At 41.8% G+C, this 27,037-nt stretch overlaps 1 protein-coding gene across 6 annotated transcripts in view; it reads left to right on the top strand.

The window, feature by feature from the left end:
* Nucleotides 1–11,073: 11,073 nt before the first annotated feature.
* PDE4D (phosphodiesterase 4D) overlaps nucleotides 11,074–27,037 on the top strand; it is a 1,400,346-nt gene continuing 1,384,382 nt past the window's right edge. For 4 of the 6 annotated variants that reach the window (XM_038530654.1, XM_038530652.1, XM_038530653.1 and 1 more), the window contains exons 1-2: nucleotides 11,304–11,580; nucleotides 13,373–13,435. The gene's annotated coding sequence lies outside the window, so the exon portion shown is untranslated. Of the gene's footprint in view, nucleotides 11,581–13,372; nucleotides 13,436–27,037 lie in introns of all 6 variants that reach the window. The other 2 variants (XM_038530675.1, XM_038530676.1) reach the window with 2 other exon arrangements.

The following is a 27,037-nucleotide window of genomic DNA, read 5'->3' as shown; positions in this document are numbered from 1 at the left end:
TTCTTGTCTACTTTGTTGAAGGTTGGTTGACCATAGAGTTGAGGGTCCATTCCTGGGTTTTCTCTTCTGTTCCATTGATCTGTGTGTCTGTTTCTGTGCCAGTACCACACTATCTTGATGATCACAGCTTTGTAATAGAGCTTGAAGTCAGGCATTCTGATGCCATCAGTTTTAGTTTTCTTTTTCAATATTCCTTTGGCTATTCAGGGTGTTTTCTGGTTCTATTTTAGAATTATTTTAGAATTACTTTAGAATTATTTATTCCAACTCTGTGAAATAAGTTGATGGTATTTTAATAGGGACTGCATTGAATGTATAGATTGCTCTGGGTACCATAGACATTTTAACAATATCTATTTTTCCAACCCATGAGCATGGAACATTTTTCTATCTCTTGGCGTCTTTCTCAACTTCTTTCATGAGTGTTCTATAGTTTTCTGAATATAGATCCTTTGCCCTTTTTGTTAGGTTTATTCCTAGGTATCTTACCATTTTGAGTGCAATTGTAAATTGGATCGACTCCGTAATTTCTCTTTCTTCTGTCTTAGTATATAGGAATGCAACTGATTTCTGTGCATTGGTTTTTATATCCTGCCATGTTACTGAATTTCTGTATGAGTTCTAGCAATCCTGGGGTGGAGTCTTTTGGGTTTTCCATATAGAGTATCATGTCATCTGCAAAGAGTGAGAGTTTGACTAAATAGTTTTTTAAAATTTGAGTGTCCTTCCTGACAAAATGCATCATGGACTACAATGCAAAGCTAATGAAATTTCCTTGCCATACGAACTCAAGTTTTACATTTATTGATTATAAAAAAAAGAGGCAAGCCTAGGTGGCTCAGCGATTGAGCATCTGCAACGGCTCAGGGTGTGATCCCGGTCCAGGGATCAAGTCCCACATTGGGCTCCCTGCAAGGAGCCTGCTTCTCCCTCTATCTCTTTGCTTCTCTCCCTGTGTCTCTCATGAATAAATAAATAAAATATTTAAAAAAAGAGAGAGCTGGTTGGCTTGCTTTGGTGCTGGGCAGGATCCCACAGAGAGCACTTCTACCTTACAACTTCCTCTCCCTTGACTTTCTCCTATTAGTTTCCCAAGAATTTCAGAGTGTCTGGTAACAGCTCTGGCTTCTTCCCCTGCCATGTAGTGACCCTGGTGCTGGAACAAACTGGATCACTGGGTGGGAGTGGTGGGCAGGAGGAGTAAAATCATTGTTGTGCTTTAGTGTCCCCTTTTCCTGAGAGGACTTTCACAGCAAGAGAGTCTGTATTTTTAGAATTAGCATGTTCTGTTTCAGTGTTGTGAACATTCATTTTTTAAACCTACTATATTTAGTAAAGGTTTAATTATCTACGTAGGGGAACTAGTTTCAAGCTGTCACTTTTCATTCCTTGCTCATCAAAACAGCCCCCTACAGCCAAGAATGGAAATTTTACCTATTCCTGGTGAGGGCAATGGATAGGAAAAATTGCACTGCTGGAGCTGAGTGTGAGCAGAGCAACAGGGAAGCCCCTCTCAGCACCCCCCCACCCCTGTGCCAGCCCTTCCTCTGTCATTGGGACCTTACAGCTGCAACACACCCTCTCTGGCCTGGGGATGGTGGCACTGAGGATCTGTTCCAGTGCCAGGGAAGTGTTGTCCCTTCCCACACAGAAATAATAATTATATTTTCCAAAATGATGCTCAGGTAACAGGATCTTTTTGTGCCATTTGTAAGCTTATACAATGTTGGAAAACTGTGTGCCCTAAATGATGAGATTTCTTGGGTTTTTCAGAGATCCCATTCATTCCTTAGTTTCCTGGCTCACTTTTGGCAGGGCTTTCTCCAAAGTGGGAGGGCTGATTCCAGGTGGACCCAGGCATAAATAAGTTCAGTGCATGGAGGCCTCTGGTAGGAAATTGGGCAAGTACTAACTGCCACTAAAAATGCTCTGAGACATAAGTATAATATGGTACACATCCACTTACTCATTCAGTAGCTATTTATTGATTGGTTGTGGTGTAGCCATGGAGCCTGGCACTAATTTAGTGCAAGAAATACAGATGATTAGGTTTTCTAAACACATTGTAATAAAAGAAAGGTCGTAGGTGTGTGTAACAAAGGAGTGTCAGGTGATTGGGTCAGTGAAGGGAAGTGATGCCAGAACCGTGATTTCCAGTGGTGCTCTCCACACTTACTGTGTATATGAGTCGCCTGGGAATCTTGTTAAAACATAGATTCCTGGGACACCTGCGTGGCTTAGTGGTTGAACATCTGTGTTGGGCTCAGGTCATGATCCTGGGATGGAGTCCCCCATCAGGCTCCCTGTAGGGAGTCGTCTTCTCCCTCTGCCTCTCTCTCTCTCTCTCTCTTTTTTTTTTTAATTTTTATTTATTTATGATAGTCACAGAGAGAGAGAGAGGCAGAGACACAGGCAGAGGGAGAAGCAGGCTCCATGCACCAGGAGCCCGACGTGGGATTCGATCCTGGGTCTCCAGGATCGTGCCCTGAGCCAAAGGCAGGCACTAAACCGCTGCGCCACCCAGGGATCCCCTCTCTCTCTCTTTTTGTATCTCATGAATAAAACAACAAACCCCGTAGATTCCTATTCTGAGTCTGGGGTCTAAGGTAGGGCCTGAGGTTCTGCATGTCTAACTGGCTCCCATCTGATGCTGATGCTGCTGGCGCATGGATCACGTTTTGAGTACCAGGGATTCGAAAGGGTGGGATAAGGGCAAAACACTGGATCGCGGGGTGAAATCAATTTCACAAAGAGGGACCAGTGCAGACATAGTCTGAACATTGGATCTTTTCATCCCCTAGTGAGGCATCACCAAAGTAGTTGTTTCCTACCTTCCATGATCAGTTGTTGGGCTACGTGTCCCCTTGCCAGCACATTTTTCCCCTTTAAAGGGTTACTCTTTGTGTTGACTTTAAACTTGAGCTTTTGTGAATACTGGGGCTTTTATTAAAAAGCACATACTGAAGATATGTTTCCATCCTCCTTAGAATTTGCCAGGAAGAAAAAAGGAGGGCAGAAATATGAATGTTACCTTTAATAAAACTGATGACTAACCCCCAAAAAGATAATCTATGGGGAGAACTGGCAATGCAGTAAAGATCAAATGTGGGTGCAGGAAGACTTCCAGCGGGGGTGTTTGTGGATGTAGATCTCAGACAGAGTTGGCGGGAAAGCATTTTCTTACATAGATGGTGCTCTGAGGGGCAAAGCCAACTATCTTGGCTTTGGAATCACGAGAATGACAGCTGTTTGTGGTGGTGGAGGAGAACCGGGTCCCTGGATCCTATTTCATCCGACAAAGAAATGGGAAAAACAGAATTGAATTAAAAAAGAATACATGTAGAATTGCCATTTTTGTCTGTTTCCTGATGAGATGGCGGATGAGAGGCTGAATTATGTGTACTACTCTCTAGCTGCCCATGTTTGTTGGCTGGACAGAGGTTAAAGCTAATAAATAAGTGACGTATGCAACCTTGTCATAATGAGTTTCTCCTCAAGCCCTGGAGAATGCCTGCTAGCCTGGAACTGCTCACCATCTTCCCAACATGGAACCAGTTCCAAAGTCCAGGAAGAATGCATGTCATTGAAAAATGAACACATAGAGGCACACAGCAGAGGTTCTGTATAAAGCTAGTATAAGACAAAAGGAGAGGAGGAGACATGGGATATATAGGGCAGAATGGGATTCTCACAGTAACAAGTGGCCACTAAGATGTTGGAAGTTGTGACTACATGACTCTGAGCTAAGGCAACTTAATGAAACAGTCAGAAGCAGAGCAATTGGGAGCTTGGGGAAAATAATAAGGATGTCACAGGTGGAGATAAAAAAACTTGCAGAGCTCAGGAAGGAAACAGAAGAGAAAAATGAAGCAATCCTTGAAATACAAGCATATCAGAATAAACACAAAAGAGAATAGGCACTGCTGTCATCACTGATGAATAGGTGAACAGAATTAAGAAAAGCAAGCAAAAATCAACTAGAAATGAACAAACTTAGAAGGGATTAAAGAGAAGGTGAAAGATATGGAAGGCAAAAGAATTGCAACATATGCATTACTGGTATCTTTTAAGAAGAAGCCGGGGGATGATAATAAAGTGCTTTAGAAAATAAAATATGCACGATGGGATGAGCACTGGGTGTTATACCATATGTTGACAAATTGAATTTAAATAAAAGCAAATGTAAAAAAAAAAAAAAAAAGAAAATACGACTTGCATCTCTGAATGAAAAGGCTGCACTGTGTGGTCCAGGAAAAATTTGGTACACAATGAACAACATTGATACATTTCCAAGTATTTCCAAATACTGGCCCTCAAAGACCAAGGAAAAACCTTTCATTTAGGCAACAAAAAGCAAACTATTAAAAGGAGGAAAATCAAGCTGGCATTATAACAAAACAGACTACACAGTGGCAAGAGGAGGGAATCCTAGCGTAAAATATGAGTACCGGAGTGTGCTACTTACCTGGCCCCTTAGCTTGTTGCAGATGATGAACAGGACCCAGTGTCTGCTCCTGTCACCTGCACCTGCTCAGCTGTAGCTGCCATACGTAAGTGCATCTCCATCTATGTTGACCAGGCTGGTGTCCAGATCAGCAATGCCTTCTGGGAGCTCTCTTGCCTGGAGCATGGCATCCAGCCCAACAGCCCGATGCCAAGTGACAAGACCACTAGGGGAGGAGATGACTCCAGCACCTACCTTCAGTGAGACAGGTTCTGGCAAGCATATTCCCAGAGCAGTGTTTCTAAACCTGGAACCCACTATCACTGATGAATTTTACACTGGCACCCATAGCCAGCTCTTTTACCCTGAGCAGCTCATTGCAGGCAAGAAAGATGCTGTCAAGGACTGTGCCTGAGGGTGCTATGCTGTCAAGGTCTTCAACTGAATTTGGAAGTGGGCTGACCTGTGCACAGATCTTCAGGACTTCTTGGTTTTCCACAGCTCTTAAGGAAGAACTGGTTCTGGGTTCAGCTCCCTGTTGATGGAACATATCTTGGCCAATTATGGCAAGTAGTCCAAGCTGGAGGTCTCCATTCACCCAGCCCATCAAGTTTCCAGAGCTGGATTGGAGCCCTATGACTCCATCCTCACCACCCACACTACCTGAGAGCGCTGCGATTGTCCTTTCATGGTAGACAATGAGGCCATCTCTGAAGTCTGTCATAGAAACCTCTGTATTGAATGCCCAGCCTACTCTAACCTTAACTGCCTTGTTAGCCAAGTTATGTCTTCCATCACTGCTTCCCTCAGATGCGAAGAAACCATGAATGTTGATCTCACAGAATTTCTTACCATCCTGGTGCCCTAGTACCACATCCACTAACGTCTGGCTGCCTATGCCCCTGTCATCTCTGTTGAAAAAGCCTACCATGAACAGCTTTCTGTATCACAGATGACAAATGCATGTGGAGCCAGTAAACCAGATGGTCAAATGTGACTCCCACCCTAGTAAATATGTGGCTTGCTATCTGTTGTACTGTGGTGACATGGCTCCCAATGATGTTATTGCTGTCATTGCCACTCCTCAAGCCCAAACACAGCATCCAGTTTGTGAACTGGTGCTCCACTGGCTTCAAAGTTGGCATTAATTACCAGCCTCCCATTGTGGTACCTGGTGGAGAACTGGCCAAAGTACAGAGTTGTGTGCATGCTGAGCAATGCCACAGCCATTGCTGAGGCCTGGTCTTCTCTGGATCACAAGCTTGACCTGATGTATGCCAAATGTGCCTTTGTTCACTGGTATGTGGGTGAGGAGGTGGAGGATATAGAGTTTTCTGAGGTCTGAGAGGACATAGCTGCCCTCGAGAAGGATTATGAGGAGATTGGCATAGATGCTGTCAAAGGAGAGGGTGAAGAAGAAAGAAAGGAATACTAATTACCATTCCTTTCAGCCCTTCAGCGTGTCAGACTCAAAAGTTTAGCTTCAACATTAGCTGATAGGCATTCAAGCTTTCTGGTTAGATTGTCTTCACTTTTAACTGTGATCATGCCTGTCTTTTCCATGTATACCTGTATGATTTTCCCATCATATCTCAAAGTCAAGGCTTTAAGAAAGAAAAAAAATGAGTACCCAAATTTGACTGAACATATGACCCTAAAAATAAATGTAAATTGTCCTATTCATCTATTAAGAGACTCACATTTACAAAGAGAGTGGAATCCAGTTATGTGTAATATAGGAGATGTGTGTAAAACAGTGAAGCCCATAAAGGCTGAAGATGTGGAGAGTTGGGTAGACACTGCTCTACCCTGAATTGTGTTGCCCCTCCCAATTCATATGTTGAAGCTCTAACCCCCCTTTGTGATTGCATATTGCGGAAAGGGTTTTTAAAGAGTGATTAAGAGGGGGTGTCTGGGTGGCTCAGTTTGTTGAGTGTCTGTCTTGGGCTTATGTCATGATCCCTGGGTCCTGGGCTCAAGCCCCACATTGGGCTCCCTGCAAATTGGGGAGTCTGCTTCTCCCTCTCCTATCTTTCCCCTTGCTTGTGCTCTCTTTCTGAAATAAATAAATAAAATCTTTAAAAAAAAAGTGATTAAGGTTAAATGAGGTCAAAAGAGTGGGACCCTGATCTGATAGATCTGGTGCCCTTATAAGAAGAGAAAGAGACACCAGAACACTGTCTTTGCCATGTGAAGACACAAAAGGTGGCAGTCTCTGAGCCAAGAAGAAAGGTCTTATCAGAATGTGACTCTGCTGGCACCATCACTGTGGATTTTATAGGCTCCAGAACTGTGAGAAAATAAATTTTTGTTGTTAGAGTCACTCAGTCTATGGTATTTTCTAGGGCTGCCCAAACCAAAGAACATAGACAAAAAAAGCAAATGCCAGTAGACTGAGGGAGAGGGAGAGAGCAACAATCGTAATTATCTAGTTGTATTCAGAATAAAAAGCATTAAATTAGGCAAAAAGGGTACTTGATAATAGTAAAAGATGTAACTCATGATGTAATTTAATGTGATTAAAAAAAAGTTGTCATGGAAACCACAGTGCCAAAGTCAGAAGCAGCATAGGAACAGACAGAAATGTATTAATAATAGAAAATTTTAATTCCTAGGTCTTAACTACTGACAGATAAAGTAAAAAAAAAAAAAAAAAAAAAAAAGGGCAAATAAAAACATGGACTCCTTGAATAACAAAACAAGTAAGATAGCTTTCATAGATACAATGAAGCCATATACTTAGAAAACACTATCTTGTCCTTTGACTTACCAGTCAAAAAAATTAGTCTGTCATAAAAATTAGATGTCAAGCTATAAAGTAGAAATTCTTCCCAAGTAGAAATAGGCAATATTTTCTGACAGTGCAATGAGATAAAAAATTAATAATAAAAATAGAAGAAAAAGCCACCTTACCTTTTGGAAACTAGAGAACCCTACTTAAATAATTCTTAAAACTGAAATTGCAGAATTTTTAGAAAATGACAAAAATTAAAACAACATATTAGAGACTGAGATCTTGGTAAAGCAGTGCTTAGAGGAAAATTCATAGGATTAAATACTTAAAATTAGGAATTAAATTAAGAGAATTTTAAATATCCAATATCAGAATTTATAAAATAATGTGCATTAGAGAAAACAGAATAAAAATTAATAATGATAAAAGCAAAGGTTGATGAATTATAAGACTTTTTATAATGGCAAAACTAAGTCTGCCAGTGGCATCTGAATAAAATATTAAAACTGTTGGCTATATTCATTTTTTTGAAATTTTTAAAGAAAATTTAAATTTTGGTTCCAGTATGGTTAGCATACATTGTTATAGTTTCAAGTGTGCAATATAGTGAATCAACAATCCCATATATTACTCAGTGCTCATCAGAATGAGTGTCCTCTTAATCCATGTTATCTTTTTTACCCATCCCCCCTCACCCCCATCTACTTGCCCCATCTACTTACTGAAAGGTAACTGTCAGTTCTCTGTGTTAGGAGTCTGTTTTTTGGTCTCTTTTTTTTCCCCTTTGTTCATTCTGTTTCTTAAATTTCACATATGAATGATATCATGTGATATCAGTCTTTCTCTGACTTATTTTGCTTAGCGGTATACTCAGTTCCATCCATGTCATTGAAAATGGCAAGATTTCATTCTTTTTCATGCAATATTCCAGTGTGTGTGTATATATATACAACATCCTTATCCGTTCATCAGTCGATGGACACTTGGGTTGCTTCCATAATTTGGCTATTGTTGCAGTAAACAAACTATCAGTGCAAAGATCTTCAGTAAAATATTAGCAAACAAGATCCACAGTGACCATAAAAGAAAAATAAAACATGACCAAGTGAGGTTGATGTTAGGAAAGGTAGGTTAGCTTAGTATTTAGAAAATCTACTGAGAGAATTCACCACAATAATGTATTAAAACAGCAAAAGCAAAACCATGCACTTACACCCATGGATGCTGAAAATGTTGTAAAAGTAAAATCCATTATTGATTATGGAAAAACACCTCATAAGATGGAACTAATTTTATTTTGCCTTAATATAACATATTTATCTTACCAGAACTAATTTTATGTTTGCCTTAATATAACATATTTATCTTATCTCAAAAGTCAGCTCACACTTAACGGGCAAATAATAGAAGCATTCATGTTAAATCAGGACAAGGATGTCACTGTCATCCCATTATTGAACGTTAATCTTGAGGTACTTGCCGGCATTTTAGATAAAAGAAATACGGGTTGTACAAATGGTAGAGAAGGAGGTAAAATAACCATATTTGCAAATAATATGACCGTACCTAGAAAACAGAATTCACTGAACGATCACTGTCAGTAATCAGAAGAGAATGGTGTAGTGTGGCTTGGTTAAAAAAAAAAAAAAGAAAGAAAAATCAGAGTCTTTATCCATACAGACAACAACAATTGGTATCAGGATACAATGCAGGAAAGGACCATGAGTCTAGAGAAGCTGATAGTGAAGTTCACATGGAAAAATAAAAGGGCAAGTAGAGGCAGAGAAAGTCCTGAATCCAAAGAGTAATGAAAAGCATGGAAAGGCTCTGATGAACATATATTGTAAAGCTAAAATGATTAAAGCACCATGGTACTGAGGCACAGATAGTTACATCAGTGGAACGAACATAAGAGAAGACTCATTGCTTTTTGTGGATCACAAAAAAAAAAAAAAAAATTGAAAATTACTCTTCTGTGTGTCTTATATAAATGTTCATAAAAATACATGTGCGTTTATACTTGTGTGTGCATAGAACAGCCTTGGAAGTATATTCAAGACACTATAACAGTTGTTGAGTGGCTGGAAGGGGTGGGAGGGGTGTTAGATTTCACCGTATTTTCTAGTCTAACTTTTAAATTTTCTACCATTTATGGTATTTTCTCTTCACAGATGTTACCCTTTTTTCCCCCAAACCAACATAAGATACAAATAAGGTAAAAAATATTGAGGATGGCTAGGGAATGATGTGCTTGGATTGCTCCAGTAAGAGCTCTGAATTCTTTAGCTCCCAGACCCAAACACCTCAAGAGAGACTTCAGAGATTCATCCTGGAGCAGACACATTGACAGTAGAGTTTCATCATTTTCCAAATTTTTCCCACTCTGGCCTTTCAACTCTTCATTCAATCTCCAATTGGAGACCACGGGGTGCCTTGTTTGGGGGGGAGGAGGAGCTCAGCCATTACCTCCATGAACTCCACCCAGCGGAAGCTGGTGCTACTTTCTTGATAAAACCCAAAAAGTAGTGGTTCCATAAACGTGTGGTGAGTGTCTTGCAAACACAGCTTTCAGCCAAATCCCCTATGTTCCTCTTGATAGACTCCTGCCCCAAACCCCTTCTGCCTGGAAACTCTGGAGTTGCCCACATCTTCGTCTGCTGGCCAGTCTCCAAGACAAAGGGAAGTCCTCTTCTGAGAACACCCTCCAGTTTATTGGTCGTCAAGAGGAACGCTTCAAGTGTGTTTAAGTTAGGTTTTAGAGGGTAATTCAAATATGGGTGTGTGTATCTTGCCCTTTACAAGAATTCCCATCAGCAAGGCCTTTGATAAGTAGTAGGGGAAGTGGCTATGCAGGAGAATTGTAGTCTTGAAGTTCTTTTCTCATCTTGCCCCTTTGGGAGAAGGCCACGTAAGCTACAAGTGGCAGCTGAGTCTTGTAGGCCAAGGCCAGGATCGTCATCAAACATTTGCTGAGAAACTATCACAAACATAGGTCTGTACTTGGTCACCAGGCACACACTTGGACCGGGAAGGAAGAGAGGGCTCCAGCAGGAGGCCTCCCCGCGAAAATCCCCTGCTACCACTTCCTTAAATCAAAAATCTAAGGTGACAAGAACTCAGAGTGTCTTCAGGTGGCCAGAGCAAGAGGACATCTCTAAGGGAAGCGAGACTGAACCCGAGTTTTGTCTTGGGGAGCATCCAGAAGAGTCCAAGCTCTTGTGTGTTCCGTTTGTAACTTTGGTGTTTGTTTGGTTTTATTCTTTTTTTTTTCTTTAAACCCAAAAAGTTTGTCATTTTAGCCACCGCGCCTTTAGGTTTGTTATAACCAACTGTGAAAGAACCTCGTTTCCACTTCTTTCCTCCCATGGGTTAAACACCAATGATAAATCTGGAACTTCTTCACATGAGAGAAATTACACCTGGAGTTTACCTTCTGTCTGTCCTGTTGATCCTTCACTTTGGGTTCTGATAAGAAGGTACCAAGAGAAGCAGTCTGACATGTGTAATTTATTGGGCTTGTTGTAGGGCAGCAAAAAAACTTTTCCTGAAAAATCCTTTTGCTCAAGGTCTGCCTCTTGCTCAGATCTACGTAGCTGCCCACGCCATTCGGTTTCCTACAGCAAGTTATTCTAGGCTGTCATGTCTGTTTCCTCTCCTCTGAACCTTCCCCTCTCTCAGCAAGGATTCCTGTTTCTCTTTATCACCAACTAGCTGTGTGGCTAAGAGCCAGTCACTTGACTGTTGTGGTCTCTTTGTCCTGGAGTGTGTCAGAGGGAGGGTGGGGGAGTCCCATGGCAATTGACAATAAAGCAGCAGGAAAAAAAAAAAAAAAAGCTTGCCATTGAGAGTAACCTGGGCTGGGTGCTTTTCCCCATAACTGAGGAAGGAAAGCTAGTGGTGAGCAAGCAGATTCAGTGCTAACATTGTGACCACATGATCCAGGGAAGAAACATGTATCTCTCAAAATAGAAACAGATTTTTTTCCCCCCAAAGGTACCCCTCTGCATCCATCCTTTTTTTTTTTTTTCCCTCTTCATACTGAATTTATTCCAAAATTTCAAATAGCACTAGAGGAAGGCATAAGATTTTTGTGGCTTTCCAAGAGCTGCTTTTTTTTTTTTTTTCCCTGTTGAGTGACTTAAGGATTTCTAAGTTACTTTCCAGCTTGGAAAATCATATGACCTGTGAACATGTGCCATTCCTCAGCTCAAGAAGCCATTTAAAGCAGACTTATCTGCTTTATGCAGGCTATGCTCACTCCCCTCTACAGCCCTCTCCTCCATCTGAAATCTTCTTTGACATTTCTCACAAACCATGAGACTCTTAGCTTCCCTGCCTGAGATGAATGCTTCCATCTGGACTGGACTACTTCGTGCAGCCCGGGAGCCTCCTTATCTTTAAGGTATGGGGCAAAATGTAGAGGAGAGTAGCCATGGTGGTAGGAGCAGCAGTCCTAGCTGTAAAAACAAAAATAAGACTTGTGTGGTAACAGCAGCTCACATTTGTCGAACTCTTCTTATGGGCTAAGCATTCTGTGTTCGTTATCTTACTGCTTTCTCCACAACAGCTTGTGAGGTGGGTAGTAGTATTACCCTTTTTTTTTTTTTTTTTTCAGAAGGGGAGACTGAGGCATAGGGAAGGTCATGAAACTTGATTTTAAGATGGCGACTGGTGGAGCCAGGCTTCCAACTGAGGACGGTTGACTTCCGGGATCCTTGCTTTTACTGCTATTCATGAATATTTCCCTGTGCTTGTTTGTGTTGTTTCTAAGCTGTGTCTGCTCTGTCTTTCTCAGGAGACCTCTGGAAGGCAGGTCGTGTCTCCTTTCATACCTTGTCGCAGTACTTAACAATAAATAAGCAAGGAACTTCTTGCTGCCATGACCTCCTGGGGGAAAAGAATTTTCAAGCAGGCTACAACTGGGTGGGTTACCTGATTTGGATGACTTTCCCCCAGCAGTAGAGTACATACCCCAGGCCATCAGGGTGATGTCAAAGGTTTTGAAGGTTTTGTTCAAGTTGTTTCTCTTTGTCATTTCTTGGCCATCCTTTGGAGTGTTTGAATTGGCTCACAGGGATCTGAATGTGAAAGATATGGACAGCTCACAGAGAGTTATGTTAAGAGCTAATAAAGATTTTAGAGTCACTTCCAACATGATAAGATCAGTGTCCTGGACCGAGTTATTTTGGTACATTAATTTCAGCTTGTTCTAATGGCCTTTGGCCTCCAGCTTAATGTCAATGGAGGCAACAGATTAATTTCCTGTAAACACTGGCTTGTGATGTCTTGTTGCTTGATTCTGAGTTTTACTAAGAACTAGGAGTCATATTTATTGATTAAACAAATTACTATGTTGTGTCCTCTAAAGCCATTGGGGTCAGTGTCTTGCTTTAGCATCTGCAAAACGTTTTATGCAAATGAGTGATCAAGAAATATATCTCAATAAGAGTGTGATGATTCTGGAGTTTTAATTTTAGATGTCTTAAAAAACCATAATCTTGAGATCATAATCATGAGTCCACTTATTATTATTATTTTTAAAAGATTTTATTTATTCATGAGAGAGACAGAGAGACAGAAGCAGAGACACAGGCAGAGGGAGAAGCAGGCTCACGCAGGGAGCCTGATGTGGGACTTGATCCCGGGTCTCCAGAATCACACCTTGGGCTGAAGGTGGCTCTAAACCGCTGCGCCACCCGGGCTGCCTGAGAGTAGTCCACTTATTAAGTGATGTTTGGGTTATACTATGTCAGAGGGAAATAAACAGGAAGGGGCATTTTTAATAGTGTAAAATTTCTTTGAGATATTAAAGATAAAAGAAGGCCACAGAGGATCCCTGGGTGGCTCAGCAGTTTGGTGCCTGCCTTTGACCCAGGGTGCGATCCTGGAGTCCCAGGATCGAGTCCCGCATCGGGCTCCAGGCATGGAGCCTGCTTCTCCCTCTGCCTGTGTCTCTGCCTCTCTATTTCTCTCTCTCTCTATGTCTATCATGAATAAATAAATAAATCTTAAAAAAAAAAAAAAAAGAAGGCCACAGTTGCCCATGTCTGTCTTTAAATCGAGATGCAACTTAGCACTTGGCACTTCTTACCATCTATCTAACTGGGTCAAGAAGCTGTGATTCCTATTGATTCTTCACCTCTCATGTCATTCAGAAAAATATGATTTCTAGTTTTACTTCTCTCTTTTACCAGTTTTGGAAAATGACTTCCTGCCTGTCATCTTAAAATAAGACACCCAAGGGAGGAAAGGAGAAGGTAAGTGTACGAATTTGCTTGATTATTTTCTCGTCCTGGCCACGAGCACTGGCTCACCACCTGTTGGTTTTCTGTTATCCTGCCTTTGTGTTGCACAGGTCTGTTGGATAGTGAGTGAGAACCCTCGTGCTGGAATCATGCTATCTATTTTGAATCCGTTGTGTGCCATTGGGTGAGGTTACCTGTAAAATGGAGACAATAGTACCTACCGCAGAAGGTTGGGATGAGCATTGATGAAAAGCACCTGGGCAGTGTCTACTCCTCACTATTGGCCCCTGGTGTCAGTTATGATCATTTTCTTTCCTTTTGAAAGGGAAGTTCTGGTTTCTGGGCCTACGATCTCTGCCCCTTTTACTGTATTCTATGCAATGTAGTCAGATGCATCTTCAAGCAGTGCTGCTTTTGATCATTGTTCTTACTACCTGGTGAAGAAAAAAAGAAAATTCACTGGTTTTCCACGGCTAAGAAATCAAATTCAAATTTCTCCTTGTGGTATCCAGCGGGTCTTCTATAATCTCACCGGAAGTCCTGGCTTTGACTGACCTTCTATCCTTCCACTGCTTAGGGCACTTTGAGTTGTAGCCACTAAGCTGATGAACACCCTGGGGATTCTGATAAATCTGAATTCAAGCACATTTTGGGAAATGTTGCTTTAGTGTTAGCATGCTTTGTCTACTATATCACTTTACCTGTTGCATGTATACATCTTATTTCTCTAAATGTTATTTGCCTCAAGAGCAAGAACTTGGTCTTTGTTTCTCTGCAGAAAAGAGTTAACATAACAGGCCTCAGACTGCTGCCCTTAGAAAGGCCTGATAGCAAGATTGGCTCTCTGGTATTTAGGAACCTGGTCCTCTGAGTGCTCTCAGTCAACAGTTAACAATGGGTATGGTTCGCTGTACCTAGAGTTTTGTGCAAGAATCTAGTTTATACTTCAAAACCTGCTTCCCTCTGGGAGTCTGGAATTTTTTTACTGTGCTAGGCAGCAAGTACCTACATGACCAGCCCTCTGTAAAAACCTCGGGCACTGAGTCTATTATAAGGAGCTTCCCTAGGCTGAATCATTGCACACATGTTGCTGCATTTTTATTGTTGGGGGATGTGTTTTATCCGTGACCTCTCCTGGCAAGTCTGGATATGGAGTCTTTTGTCTCCCCCTGTGTCTTCTCTTCTTGTGATCCGTGTGTGCACCCTTACTGTGTTGCTGTAAAAAATTTCAGCTGTAAGAATGGTAAGCTGAGTTCCGTGAGTTCTTGTAGTGCATATCCAAATGTAGGGGTGGTCTTGGGTCCCTCGATACAGCGTCCTTTCCAGAACAGTTCTTAGAGTTAGGTGCTAAGTAAATATTTTGTGATTAAGTGTCGTGAGTCTTGCAACATTGTGGATGCTTAAAAATCCAAACTCCTTTCTTCATACCCTTTGCTGTTCATTTCAGTACTTTTAAGTTATCTGTTTGTGAAGAGGCCACCACTTGTAATGCATGATAGATTCAGTGTTCTTTCACTATCTACCCAGAATGCTTATTCATGTTCTTTTCCTTCCCCATGTTTCAAGCAAGGTTTGATTTTGCCATACTTGTTCTTTTGGGCTTTTGGGAGCCAGAATCAAGGAGACAGATGGAGGAATAGAAGAAGGGAGCTTTGGGGATCAGATTTGGAAGAGGTTTTTGGTGGGGGGAATCTGAAGAAGAGAGGCTCACGAAAGAGCTCGTGTGAGCTGAAGTAACCATCTGAACAGAAGGGGGGGGGATTGTTGCCGTGTACTAACATTCCCTGTAGCACTGTTTGAGAAAGGGAGAAAGAGAATTTGTTGCTTTGAAATTACTTCTAGGCTGCCTCTGAGTTGTTTTTCTCAGACAATGACCTTTGCCTAAGACCAAAATCATGGTTCATGGCTGAGAGTTTAAGTTTTTCATAGATTCTGCTTGAGGAAAGGAACCATACCCGTTGTAGTTCTGAATTCTGTGTGTAAATCCTCAGTAAGTTCCTGATGATACTGAGTGAGTTCTTCATTCCCAACCACTTATTGAATACTTTTGACATGCCAGGTGCCATGTGTGAGGATACAGAGATGAACAAGAAATCCTTGCCCACATCACAGAGAGGAGGCTGACTTGTACATACACATTTCCGATCCTGTGTTGTGAAATACTGGTGAGAGAGTATGGGAGGCCAGGGGAGAGCGTCTCTCAAGCTTAGCAGAGCATTGTTCCCAACTAGGCTCCATGATGCAAGAGGAAATAGAAAAACTTACCTAGTTTAAGTACCAAGTAGAAGAGATTAAAGAAAAGGTGCATGGCATGTGTGATGGGGATGTAGGCCTCTAAGAGAAGGGCATTTGGATGTCTTTCTGGAGCCTCAGCAAAGTGTCTTTGCAGCAGAATTCTCTATGGTCTAAGGCCTTAACCTTTCAAGTCCAGAAACTTGATTTGGTTTAAGTTTCCTGAGAAGCTATCTACTTACTGCTTAGGTGAGGAGTCCTCTTAACTAGTGAGACCGACATGTCAAGGAGAATGACCTATTTCTGATGACAAAGACAACTGTCCCAGAAACCACAATACTCATCAGCTTGATCATAACATTCTATTTCAACCAACAGACCTTATGGCAAACCAGTCAATAACCAGGCTTGATGAGCACAGAATCAGGGCTAGATGAGTCTATTAAATGACCCGCATGTTTTATGCTGGGGTGGGGTGGGGGAATTCACATCTGTCTTCAGAATAGCTGTGGCCCAAAGACGTTAAACTAGAAATCTGATAATCAAGACTTCTTTGCACCTGGGGCAGAGCTTGAGTGAGCGCCATCTACATTTGCCTCTATGTCCTCAGTTTCCTATGATGATGTGAATGATAACCACTTCTTTTTTTGTTGAGTCATTTTTTAAGGAGATGTGAGTGGTTTCATTGGACTACAAGACAAGTTCTGCTTATCTGGCAGCCACTGACTTTTTTTAAGGCGACAATACATATGTCTGTTCTGATTGTTAATTTTAAAATAGTTTAAATCGTGAAACAGGGATTGCTTGGGTTCTGATTTCCATTTTGGGGGGTTTGGCAGAGGAGAGGCATCCCATAATACTCTTCATGCACCTTCTGGTGGAGGAACCAAGACATGGGTACCACCTTAAACTTAATGCTCTCGAGTTTCACTGGTTTACTTATGTTGTGCTGGTGAACTACTGACGGCTTATTTTTCTCACTGTCTAAATATCAATTTCAGTTGCTGGTTTTTATCTTTAGTTGCTGCCTACTTGATTTTCATAGAATTAATTAGCATTAATAATTTTTGCAAATATATTGCTACTTATGAACTAAGAAGCACCATCTCTTAGAAAAGTATTCCGTGCAGTGGCTAAAATCATAAAATCATAGACTGCCTCTGACTTTTCATTTTGTATTTATTGACACTGGTTTCATCCAAGTAAGTGACTTGCCCGAGGTCACATGCCTAGTTAGTAGTCAAGTTGCCATAACTTTGCAACTCACATTATTTCGAATGTATATTATTACATACTGTATTTGTGTTATGTGCCAGTGTCTCTGAAAGAGAACCTATGTTTATTGAGTGGAGGCCTTTGTGTCTTTTTTTCTTTCTTTTTTTTTTTTTTTTTTGTACTTCTAGTGCCTAGCATGTAGCCTAGGGATAAAAAAAACGATTTGGATAAATGTCCAATAAAAAGGACAAAAGCCTTAGGTTTCTTTTTTCTTTTCTTTAGGTTTCCTTTTGGGTCCTCATGCGATGTTTCTCCCACTGTATCACATAGAAAGAATACAGCATATTCATTATTCATTCAGTGCCTGTGAATTCAGTGCTTGAGGCACCCTGCTAGGTGCTGGACTGAACAAAGGCAGTAAGGACAGAGCACTCTTGTAACAATGCAGAGACTGTAGGGGAAAACACATAAGTGACTAACGCATGGCACAGGTAAAGTGCCCTAAGGGAGACCCAAATGCATGACGATTGCAAACCAGAGAAGGGAACTGTCCCATCTTGTGGGAGAATGAGAGAAGGCTTCGTGGTGGAGGTGATTTGACCTGAATCTAGGAGAGCAGCATCTGAATTTCAGAAATAAAAATAAGCTCATAGATTGGGAGGGCAGGAGGCAGAGGGAGTAGAAATAGGTAGGTGAATAAGTTTCGGAGCGCTGCGGGAAGGCTCCCTGAGGTGTGCTATGTGAAGCCAAGTGTACATCTGTGGTGGGAACGGAGCGGAGTGAAGATAGACAGTCAGGGAAGTTCCTCGGTAGTGCTGTCTGTCCAGGCTCAGGGCCTTGCACTTGGTTCATCAAATATGAGAGTGACCGTGGAGGTTATTTGGCAGCAGAAGGCAGGCTGATTTTTGAAGGGACTGCAGTAGTTGAGGAACAGGTAGGGAGCAGTGGACCACAGGGTGGCAGCTGAGATGGAAAGGAAGGGACAGTATGGTAGCCTGAGTGTATGACATGGGCAATGCACAAGCCAGAGGCCACTAGGCATATGTATTTCCCACTCATCCCAACTTACTAAAATTGTCTGTATTTCACTGCAATCCTAGAGGACAGGGCCCATGTGTGTTCATGTACTGAAATGGACATGGCTGGTGGGTGGTAAATGCTTCCTGGATAAATGACTGGAAGTTGGGAGACTGGCCTTGGTAGTGGCGGCTGGGTGTTGGTGGCAATAACAGGTTTCTTTTGGGACCTGCTGGAATTTGGGGGGGTGTGGTCCATTTTTCTGATGTGATTTCTGGAAACAGAGACAGGAATGTGGGACAAAGCTTGGACACAAGGGGAAGACTGGGACGGATGTGGGGGTGGTGGTAGCCCATGAAAGTTGGAAAGAAGGAGGAGTAGTAGCCTAATGAGAAAGCCAGGAGTTGAGCGCCCATGCTCTGGAGCCAGGCTGCCAGAGCTCAAAGGCTGGCCGTCCTACTGATTCATCGTGTGGTTTCCATGACTTCACTTTCTCTTGACTCAATTTCCTCTTCTACAAAGGGGGGATAGGAACAGTAATAGCTGCCTTAAACCATGTGCAGCCCTCAGAACGGAGCCTGGAAGGTGGGAAGCACTCTCTGTAAGCATAAATTCCTTCTCTTATCAAAACCCACTCCAGGTCCTTTGGATGAGTTGTCTCGTTCAGCCATTCGTAAGTAGGGCGGTGATGTTGTCCTCACGCCACCGATGAGGAGACTGGTGCTGAGAGGTTTCCTGGTTTGCTCAGATTCAGCTTAATGGCCAAGCTCACGGGAGGTGATTGTAGGTTCAACTGCAATCTGCAATCCACCGGCAGCAGCTTGGGGGGATGAGGTGAGACCCCTTGGCACAAAGTCAGACTCACCAGGGACTGGGGGGCTGCAGCAGACCTTGGAGCAGGGACATCAAGTGAGCAAGGCATATGCTGCCAAGATCCACCTGCCCGTCTTCGGAAAGCGAGCAGGTGGGGGGGGGGGTGCAGAGACTGGGGTGCTGAGGACTCAGACCAGAGCTGGCTCAGGATGTGGCGAGGTGTGGCGACCCCTGGGTGGAACTGTCACGGAACCAACTGATCTGTGCCTGCTGCAATGAGACGGGCCTGTCCGTATAGGATGGAAACCCGCTGAAGGGACTGGGTTTGGAGTGAAGCTTGGGGTGCCCACTTGCAGGTGTCTGGTGCGGGACCCTCCAAAAATACTGATACTGTGATCGGTGATGAGGAAGTGGGGAGGGAGCCACTTCAGTAACTGCTCCCTTCGAGAAAAATGCCTCTAGAAGAACCAGCCAGAGCAGAGTGTCTGAGCATGAGTGGGACCCGCTGTAATTTTTAGTGGCAGTTGGTTCCAATAGAATACCCGGGGTAGACTTTGCTTCACTGCCAGTCCAGCTCTGCTTCCCCCCTTCATTAAGGAAGGAAGCTCATGGATGGTTCCTTTCTTCCCTGGAGTAGGATGTGTTCTGTACACTGTCAGTGTGTGATCTCCTGTCAGAAAGGAGGTCCTGGGGGGCCTGGGTGGCTTAGTCGGTTAGGCCTCCGACTCTAGATTTGTGCTCAGGTCATGATCCCTGGGTCCTGGGATCGAGTCCCATGTGAGGCTCTTTGCTCAGCAGGAAGTCGGCTCCGTCTCTCCCCATCTCTCCCCCCTCCCCCTGCTCATGTGCACTCTCTCTCTCTCAAATTATAAATCTTAAAAAAAACACACAAAGCAAAAGAGATTTCTCCTTCACTGTGATTCTCCCCCATAATGAGTGCAGGGCTTTGCATCTGAGACTTCAGTAAATCAGTTCTGTCAACTTCCTGATTTCTGTTTCGGGCCTCAGCAGAACTTCCCATTCGAGTGGGACCACGCAGCGCAGGGAACACAAAGCTGGAGCTGTCTCCTGACCTTGATGTGCCCTGGGGGTAAAGTAAGTTCCTGGGGGCGAGGTGTTGGTCTCACCCCACTCTGGAAGTTTGTCCTCCGGTGGTGTGGTCCTTCCACCTCAGGGAGTGGCCTGGGGCTGCCCTTGGCCGGTGGCAAAGCCTCAGGTGGGGCTCCCGGCTCCCAGGGCCGCAGGATCCGCCGCCCACATGGAGCTCTGCCCTACATTTGGACATTACAGCAGCTCCTCCCCTACGGTTCTGAAGGAGGGTACAGTCTCGTTTATCTCCTTTAGGTTTTCCGCCAACATTTTTACCTGCTGGTGTGAAAGGGTGAGGCAGGCAGATGTCCTCCCCTCTCATTCTCTCTCTCTGTTTATAATTCAAAATTATGTTCCCTTTCATTTTTTTTTAGTTTTTTTTTTTTAATTTTGTTTATTTATTCATGGGAGACAGAGGCAGAGACACAGGCAGAGGGAGAAGCAGGCTCCACACAGGGAGCCCGATGTGGGACTCGATCCTGGGACCCCAGGATCACACCCTGGGCCAAAGGCAGTAGCTTAACTGCTAAGCCACCCTTATGTTCCCTTTCATCGTCTCGTTGCTTCCTTCTTAGGATCTTGGAAGGTGGTCCCTGTAATCCCCGTTCTACAGAACATGAAACTGAGGTTCAAGTGAATTGCACGGACTTGGCCACAATCCCTCAGTTAATAACAAGGCTGAGACTGAATCCTCAGTCTTCTGTCTTCAGGTCTCCCGGGCTGGCTTTTTCTCATTGCCACCCTGCTTTTCTGGTGGAGGCTGGAGTGTGCAGGCGGCTGCCAGAAAGGAGAGGAAGTGGAGGCTGGGCTGGGCATCCTAAACAGCTCTCATCCACCATAGAATCATGTGCCCTGATTAATAAAAGAGAAAATGCTAAGTAAATTTATGTCCGTGCGGTTCTTCATACATATGGGACTTCGAGTCCTCTTTGGTGTCACAGGCTTTAGGACAATGTGACCAGGGGAGTCATCATCTGCCTGCCAGGAGAACAACTGCAAAAGTCAGATGAGGGCCTCGCCGGGGGGAAGGGAGGATTGACATCTACACTCAGGTGACCCGAGTTTCTCTGTTAGTTGTTGATCTGAGGGTAGTAGCATAAAGATACTTTCATTTCCCTGCTCCCCAAATCTTGGCAAGGCGAATGGGTGTGGAGAATCAGTTGTGAGTCGGGCTTGATGGTTATATGAGACTGTAACGTATAATTAGTCCGGGAGCGACCAAAAGGGGATTGGAATTTGTGGCCACTCAGCAGAAGCTAGCAAGAGAAGAGAGCTTTGCTTCTTAGGGACAAATGAAAAATAGAGCAAGGGCCTTGAGCGAGGCTCGTAGGAGCCTTGGTTGCCCCTTTTGCTTGGCACATCTCTGGCATGATCTCGCTCCTCCAGGGCTTTGGAAGGGTCCTTTTCATTCTAGAGGAGTCCTCAGGACTACTCATGTAACCACATTGGCCTTGATAGACAGTGAACTCCAAGGGGCCCTCTGTGCCAGGCAGGGCCTTGGGCTGGCGGATGTGTTCCTGACATGGTCTGCATGGTCTGTGAGTAGGCTCCAAGCCGATGGTGCCTTGTCCTGAGTCAAGTCCCACCCTCAGCCCTGAAGCAGAAGTGCCCGGGTGGGTGGTGGTGATCTGGACACTGGCCTGGGGCCACTGCCCACATTGCCATGAGATCCTGACTCTTCTCTCTTGGGACTCACAGATGACAGGGAGTGGATGAGGGAAGTCAAATATTGTGGCAGGGAGCGGCCGACAAACATGGGCATGGTCAGCAGAAGTCTCACTGCAGTAGGATGCTGAGAGAGGAGAATGTTGAGGTTTGGGAAGGAAGCTCAGAAGTCTCAGTCCTAAAACAAAGGCTTAAACAAAGAGAAGACACACCTCGGCTTGAATATGGTTGAAGTGTGGGGTTAACATCCCATGGAACTGTCTGAGGGGTGTGGGGTGGGATGAGCCCCATAGGGCATCTGGAGATAGAGGACAGAGGAGGTGATAAAGAACAGAGTCTTACCATTGACCAGAGGCTCCCTGGTTACACAGTCTTCCATAGAGGGCATCTACCTGCACGTTTTACACCCAAATGGCCAGTCAATATGTTCTTAAAAAATCCGTGACAGAATTTTTGTACATTGAATTCTGTTTCGAAGGCACAAGGGAATATTATCCCTTAAAAGAACCTCAGGGGAATCACTTTGGAAAAGCAAAGACCCATTTTGACTCAGCCATTGCTTTCAAATCTCTGGATTTTAATGCATTTGCCCAGAGTAGGGTTGGGCATTTCCCCCTTCACTAGGTGGGATAGATGGCTTGTGAAGTTTTTTTTTTTTTTAATTATATTTATTTATTCATGAAGGAGACAGAGAGACAGAGACCTAAGCAGAGGGAGAAGCAGGTTCCCTGTGGGGAGCCTGATGTGGGACTTAATCCCAGGACCCCGGGATCACTCCCTGAGCCGAAGCCACCCAGGTGCCCGGCTTGTAAGTTCTTAACAGAGTAATTATTTCCCAGCTATTGTTACTTTTGATGTTAAAGAGTGGGGGGAAACCATTTCATTTGACAGAATTTTAACAACAGGAAAAAGTGATTAAAAAAAAAAAAAAAAACTCTTCTTTTTCAAGGAAAGGCCTTCTCCAAAAGCACTTTTGGTGACAGTTACCAAAGGGACAATCCTACCAACAGAGGCACTCAGCCTCCAAGTCTGGCTTTTAGAAAACGAACATTAATTCTTTTTTTTTATTTAAACAGGACACTGTGAGCTCAGTCATGTACACTATGAAAATAATTGGTGTGTGTTAGTACACTTTGTGCCAGATTTCATGCTTGTTGAAAGGTGATTGGATTCAAACCAGCATATTTAAAGGTCAACTGGTTGTTCTTAAACAGTGCAGAATTTTAACTCTTTCATGATCATGCATTTTAACCACATGGCCATTTTAGGAAAGAGAAGAGGCTGCATACTGCATTTTAACTTCCTGACCTTTTTGTTCTTAAATTTTTAAAAAGTTCTCAGGGCTCTCTTGTGGATGAAAAGTGTCTGAGAAATGAGTTCTCGGCTGGTATTTGGAAATGGGTGGGAATAGCAACTTAGCTCTTTTTAAACTATTAAATTTAGGTCAGAGCTCTAATGGGACAGCACATATCACATAAACCATGTCTAAATGTCATGCTGTAAGTTCTCTCTTTTTAATAAGTACCTCCGATTTGCTAGTAAGAGCTAGTAACAGCCCTCTTTCTTCCCACTTTTGAAAGCTTTTTTTTTTTTTTTTTTTTTTTTTAAAGTTTCTTGAAAAGCTTGGTGGAGAAACCGCTGTGTAATCATCAATATTTATCCCAGTCCTTTGATGTTGGCTCTGTTTCTGGGTGACTCACTAGGATTTGGGGTTTTGATGACTTTCCCTCCAGTGATTTTGGAGGCATGGGTTAAATGGTTTATTTTGTTGATTTTTCAGAATACCTCCTGCTAACCAGCCTCTTTGTTGAGTTTTCCAAAATAAGGTCAAGGTTGAAGACTCACCTCTCTCAAATAAGTAGGGTGCTTTTAATCATTGGATGCTGAAACTTCTTGTTTTCTGGTTTAGTGTCCTGGGGAGTCTCTAGAAACTTTTCAACATTTCATGATGAGGACTCCAGTTTGGAAGCTACACAAAACAATCTTTCTTAAGGAAAAAAAACTCCATGAGATTGTTATTGGATGTTTCTACAAAAGCCACATAAGAGTTTACAAATAAAGGAAGTTAGAGTCCAAGCACCTGTCTACTCTCCACGTATGTGTGAAATCTTTTAGTTGTAACCAAAGGCAAACTCATGTTACCCTGAAAAATCAGAACCTCACTTTGTCAAGAAAGTAACTCAATATTCTTTTCTTTCTTCATTACTTCATAGTTTGCCTTTAGTTCTCCCCTCCATACTCTGCAGCTTTTTAGCTGTGAGGCTGTGCTGGTTACTTAAAAACTCTAAGTGTCATTTGCTTCATCTCCAAAATGGGGATAACCTCACCTTCCTCAGTGTTCCTGTGAAAATTAAATGAGCTAATTCATGTAAAATGCTTGAAACAAGGCCTGGCGAAAAGCAGATGCTCAATAAATATTAACTCATTATTATTATAATTATGGTTGCTGTCAATCTAATCTTTTTCACTAATTTCTATGCCATATGGAGATGTTTGACCTAGAGAGCTTCTTCCCTTTAGGGGTAGTACAAGCCCAGGAATTGAGGTTGAAGCTGCTTTCTTCTGATCACTGTGGTATTTTTTCCAGAAACTCCAGCTGAGGTTGGCTGGGAGGGATCATAAGAGAGACAATGGTCCTGAGCCAGAGAGCTGGGAGAAGAAACTGTCAGGGTGGTTCTTGAGGGAAAAGATGGGGAGCCAAACATGGCAGCTGGATGCCCATTAAGCCACAAAGGCGAAGTCTGCAAGACTAAAGCAGACTAAAGACTAAAAGCAAAAAGAATATAGCCCTGGGGTATGACTAGTAGATGGGAGCCAAGAGGAGAGGTGGGGAAATGTCTCTGCTGACAGCTGTCCTTTGTGGGCACTCACCCCATACCCTTTCTGAGCTAAAGCTCACTTGTTCTTGAACGTTCCTTCACACACACTGAGCTATGGTTGCTTCCATGACAATGATGTTACCATAGTCTTCTGTAACTCGCTCATGGAAGACTTACAGTTTTCAGCCTTAGCTAATTCTCCTTTATCACAGACTTATTCACAAACCTAACATTTACATCTGAGCTACAGCAAAAATGATACGGCTCTAAAATACATGCTAGGGTGATTACCAGGTATTAGAGCATTAAGGAAGCTTTGAATTATGTTAAAAATAGTTTCCAAAGCATAATTTTTCAAATATTTTTATGGCAATCAACAATAAGAAACAGATTGTTAAATCGTAGTCTATGTGTACCTGTACAGATACTTGTATGTGGATATGTGTGTATATTGTTGAAGCAAAGGTTTCATGAAAAAAAGTTCATCTTACTGCATGTGATGTACTTTGATGATTTCTATCTGATGGAAGATAAGGGTGTTTGTAACCTACTAACCACATAACCTGCAGTTAAAAAAAATCCTGATCTAGAGTATCATCCAGTGGTGGTTGGTTGAGTTCTTGTAGATGGTCCACAGAATCATACATGAAAGAGGATGGTAGCCATCTCGGGTAGATTTTGAAGGATTTTTTTCTTCTTTTTTTTTGACTCAAGAAGGAAGATCTATACATATGTATGTGTATATATATATGTGTGTGTGTGTGTAAGTGTGTGTGTATATATATATGTGTATACACATATGTATATATCAATGTTGTCAGTTCTTCCATAAAGTCAATGCTATCACAGTAAAAATATCAATAGTTTTTGCCTTTTTTTTTTTTCAGAGACAAACCTTCTAAAATTTATATGGAAATAGTAAGAATAGCTAATAGAGTTCTAAAGAACAAGAGGAGTGAAGATTTACCTTCTCAGATACTGATTTTTGTAATATATAAGACCAGTGTAGTGTTGACACAAAGAAAAATAGCCCACAATAGTCTCTTTTTTTTTTTCCACAATAGTGTCTTATATGTCTTCTTGTTAGATATATTTCTGTGTATTTGATATTTTTGCTGCTGGTGCAAATTATATGATTTTGTAAATTTCAGTCTCTGTTGCTGGTATCAGATACACATTTGATTTTTCTATCTTGATCAACTCTGATGAATTCAAATACTTTATAGATTCTTTTGAATAACACAATCACATTATCTAAAAATACTGATAATTTTACTTTTTTCCAGTTCTCTGACCTTTGTTTCTTTGGCTTTTTCCTTTGTCTTACTAATTTGCCCAGGCCTTACAGTACAGTGTTGAATAGAAATGATGATGGCCAATATCCTTTCTCTTTCCAGATCTCTAAGGAAAAGTTTTCAACATTACAGTATAAAATGATGTTATGTTTGAAAATTTGTTTGTGTGAATATTTTCTGTGAAATAAATAGATATTAAGTTTTATCAAATGCTTTTTCTGAATCACGGTGATAGAGGTTTCTCTTTCACTGCTAATCTGGTTGACTTTACTGAATTGATAATTTGAATGTTAAACCAACCTTGACCTCTTGGAATAAACTGAATGTTATTACATTAACATTAACTGAATGTTATAGTTATGATATATTACATTATTGTTAATAATTGTTAATAATTTCTTTAAAATTTTTGCATTCATCACATGAGAGAGTCTGACCTGAATTTTCTTTTTTTAAAGTAACTTTGTCAGGTTTTGGTATCAAGGTAATGCTAGCATCATAATATGAATTGAGGGGTAGATAGTGCATATTTTTGTGACTTTTCTAATCTTATTTCTTTCTTGGTCAGTTTCACCAGGGTTTATAAAATTTACTAGACTTTTCAAAGAATCATCTGTTGTCTTTGTGGATATTTTCTGTTGTAGTTTTAAAAATTTTCCATTAGTTTCTATTCTTTTTCTTTTTCTTCTCTTTTCTTTGGTTTTAATTTGCTGTTCTTACATAACTTCTTGAGCTAGATCCTAACATAATTGATTTTCAGCCTTTTTTCCTCAGTATATACATTTAGTACTATAAACATTCTTCACAGATCAGATTTGGCTATATCACACAAAATATCCTTTGCAGGACTTTAATTTTTACTTAGTTAAAAATATTTTTGAATTTTTATTGAGGATTTGTCTTTGATCCATGTGTTATTTACAAATGTATCACTTAATTTCCAAACCTATGGGAATTTTCTACTTACTCATTTCTAGCTTAATTCTACTATGGTCACTTAAAAAAATATATTTTGCTGTTATAAGGGCTGTGTTTTATTTGTGCTAATAAAGTTTTTGAATATTGTTTATATTTCCTCTGTAGTTACTGATTGTTTTTTTCTGTGCATTATGTCTGTTACAAAAAATGTTAAATGTTCCATTATGATTTGTGAATTTATCACTTTTCTTTCTAATTCTGTCCATTTTTAAGTTAAATATCTTGAGTTTATGCCATTAGGAACATATACTTTTAGAGTTGTTATCTTCCTGGCAAATTGAGCCCCTTTTCAATGTGAAATATTCCTCTTTATCTCAGCTGATGATTTTTGTCTTGAAATCTACCTTGTCTGGTATGAATATGATGGCCTCACCTGTGTTTGGGGATGCTGTTTGCATAGTGACTTTTTCCTAGTCTTCATCTTCAATCTCTTGAAATCCTTATGTTTTAGGAATGTTTCTTATAAGCACATGTCTTTTATGTTTAATCCA

Source organism: Canis lupus, chromosome 2 (genome assembly GCF_011100685.1).
Source record: "Canis lupus familiaris isolate Mischka breed German Shepherd chromosome 2, alternate assembly UU_Cfam_GSD_1.0, whole genome shotgun sequence".
NCBI classification, from domain to species: domain Eukaryota; kingdom Metazoa; phylum Chordata; class Mammalia; order Carnivora; family Canidae; genus Canis; species Canis lupus.
The sequence above is the reverse complement of the archived record's forward strand: the minus strand, read 5'-3'. Positions and strand labels throughout refer to the sequence as shown.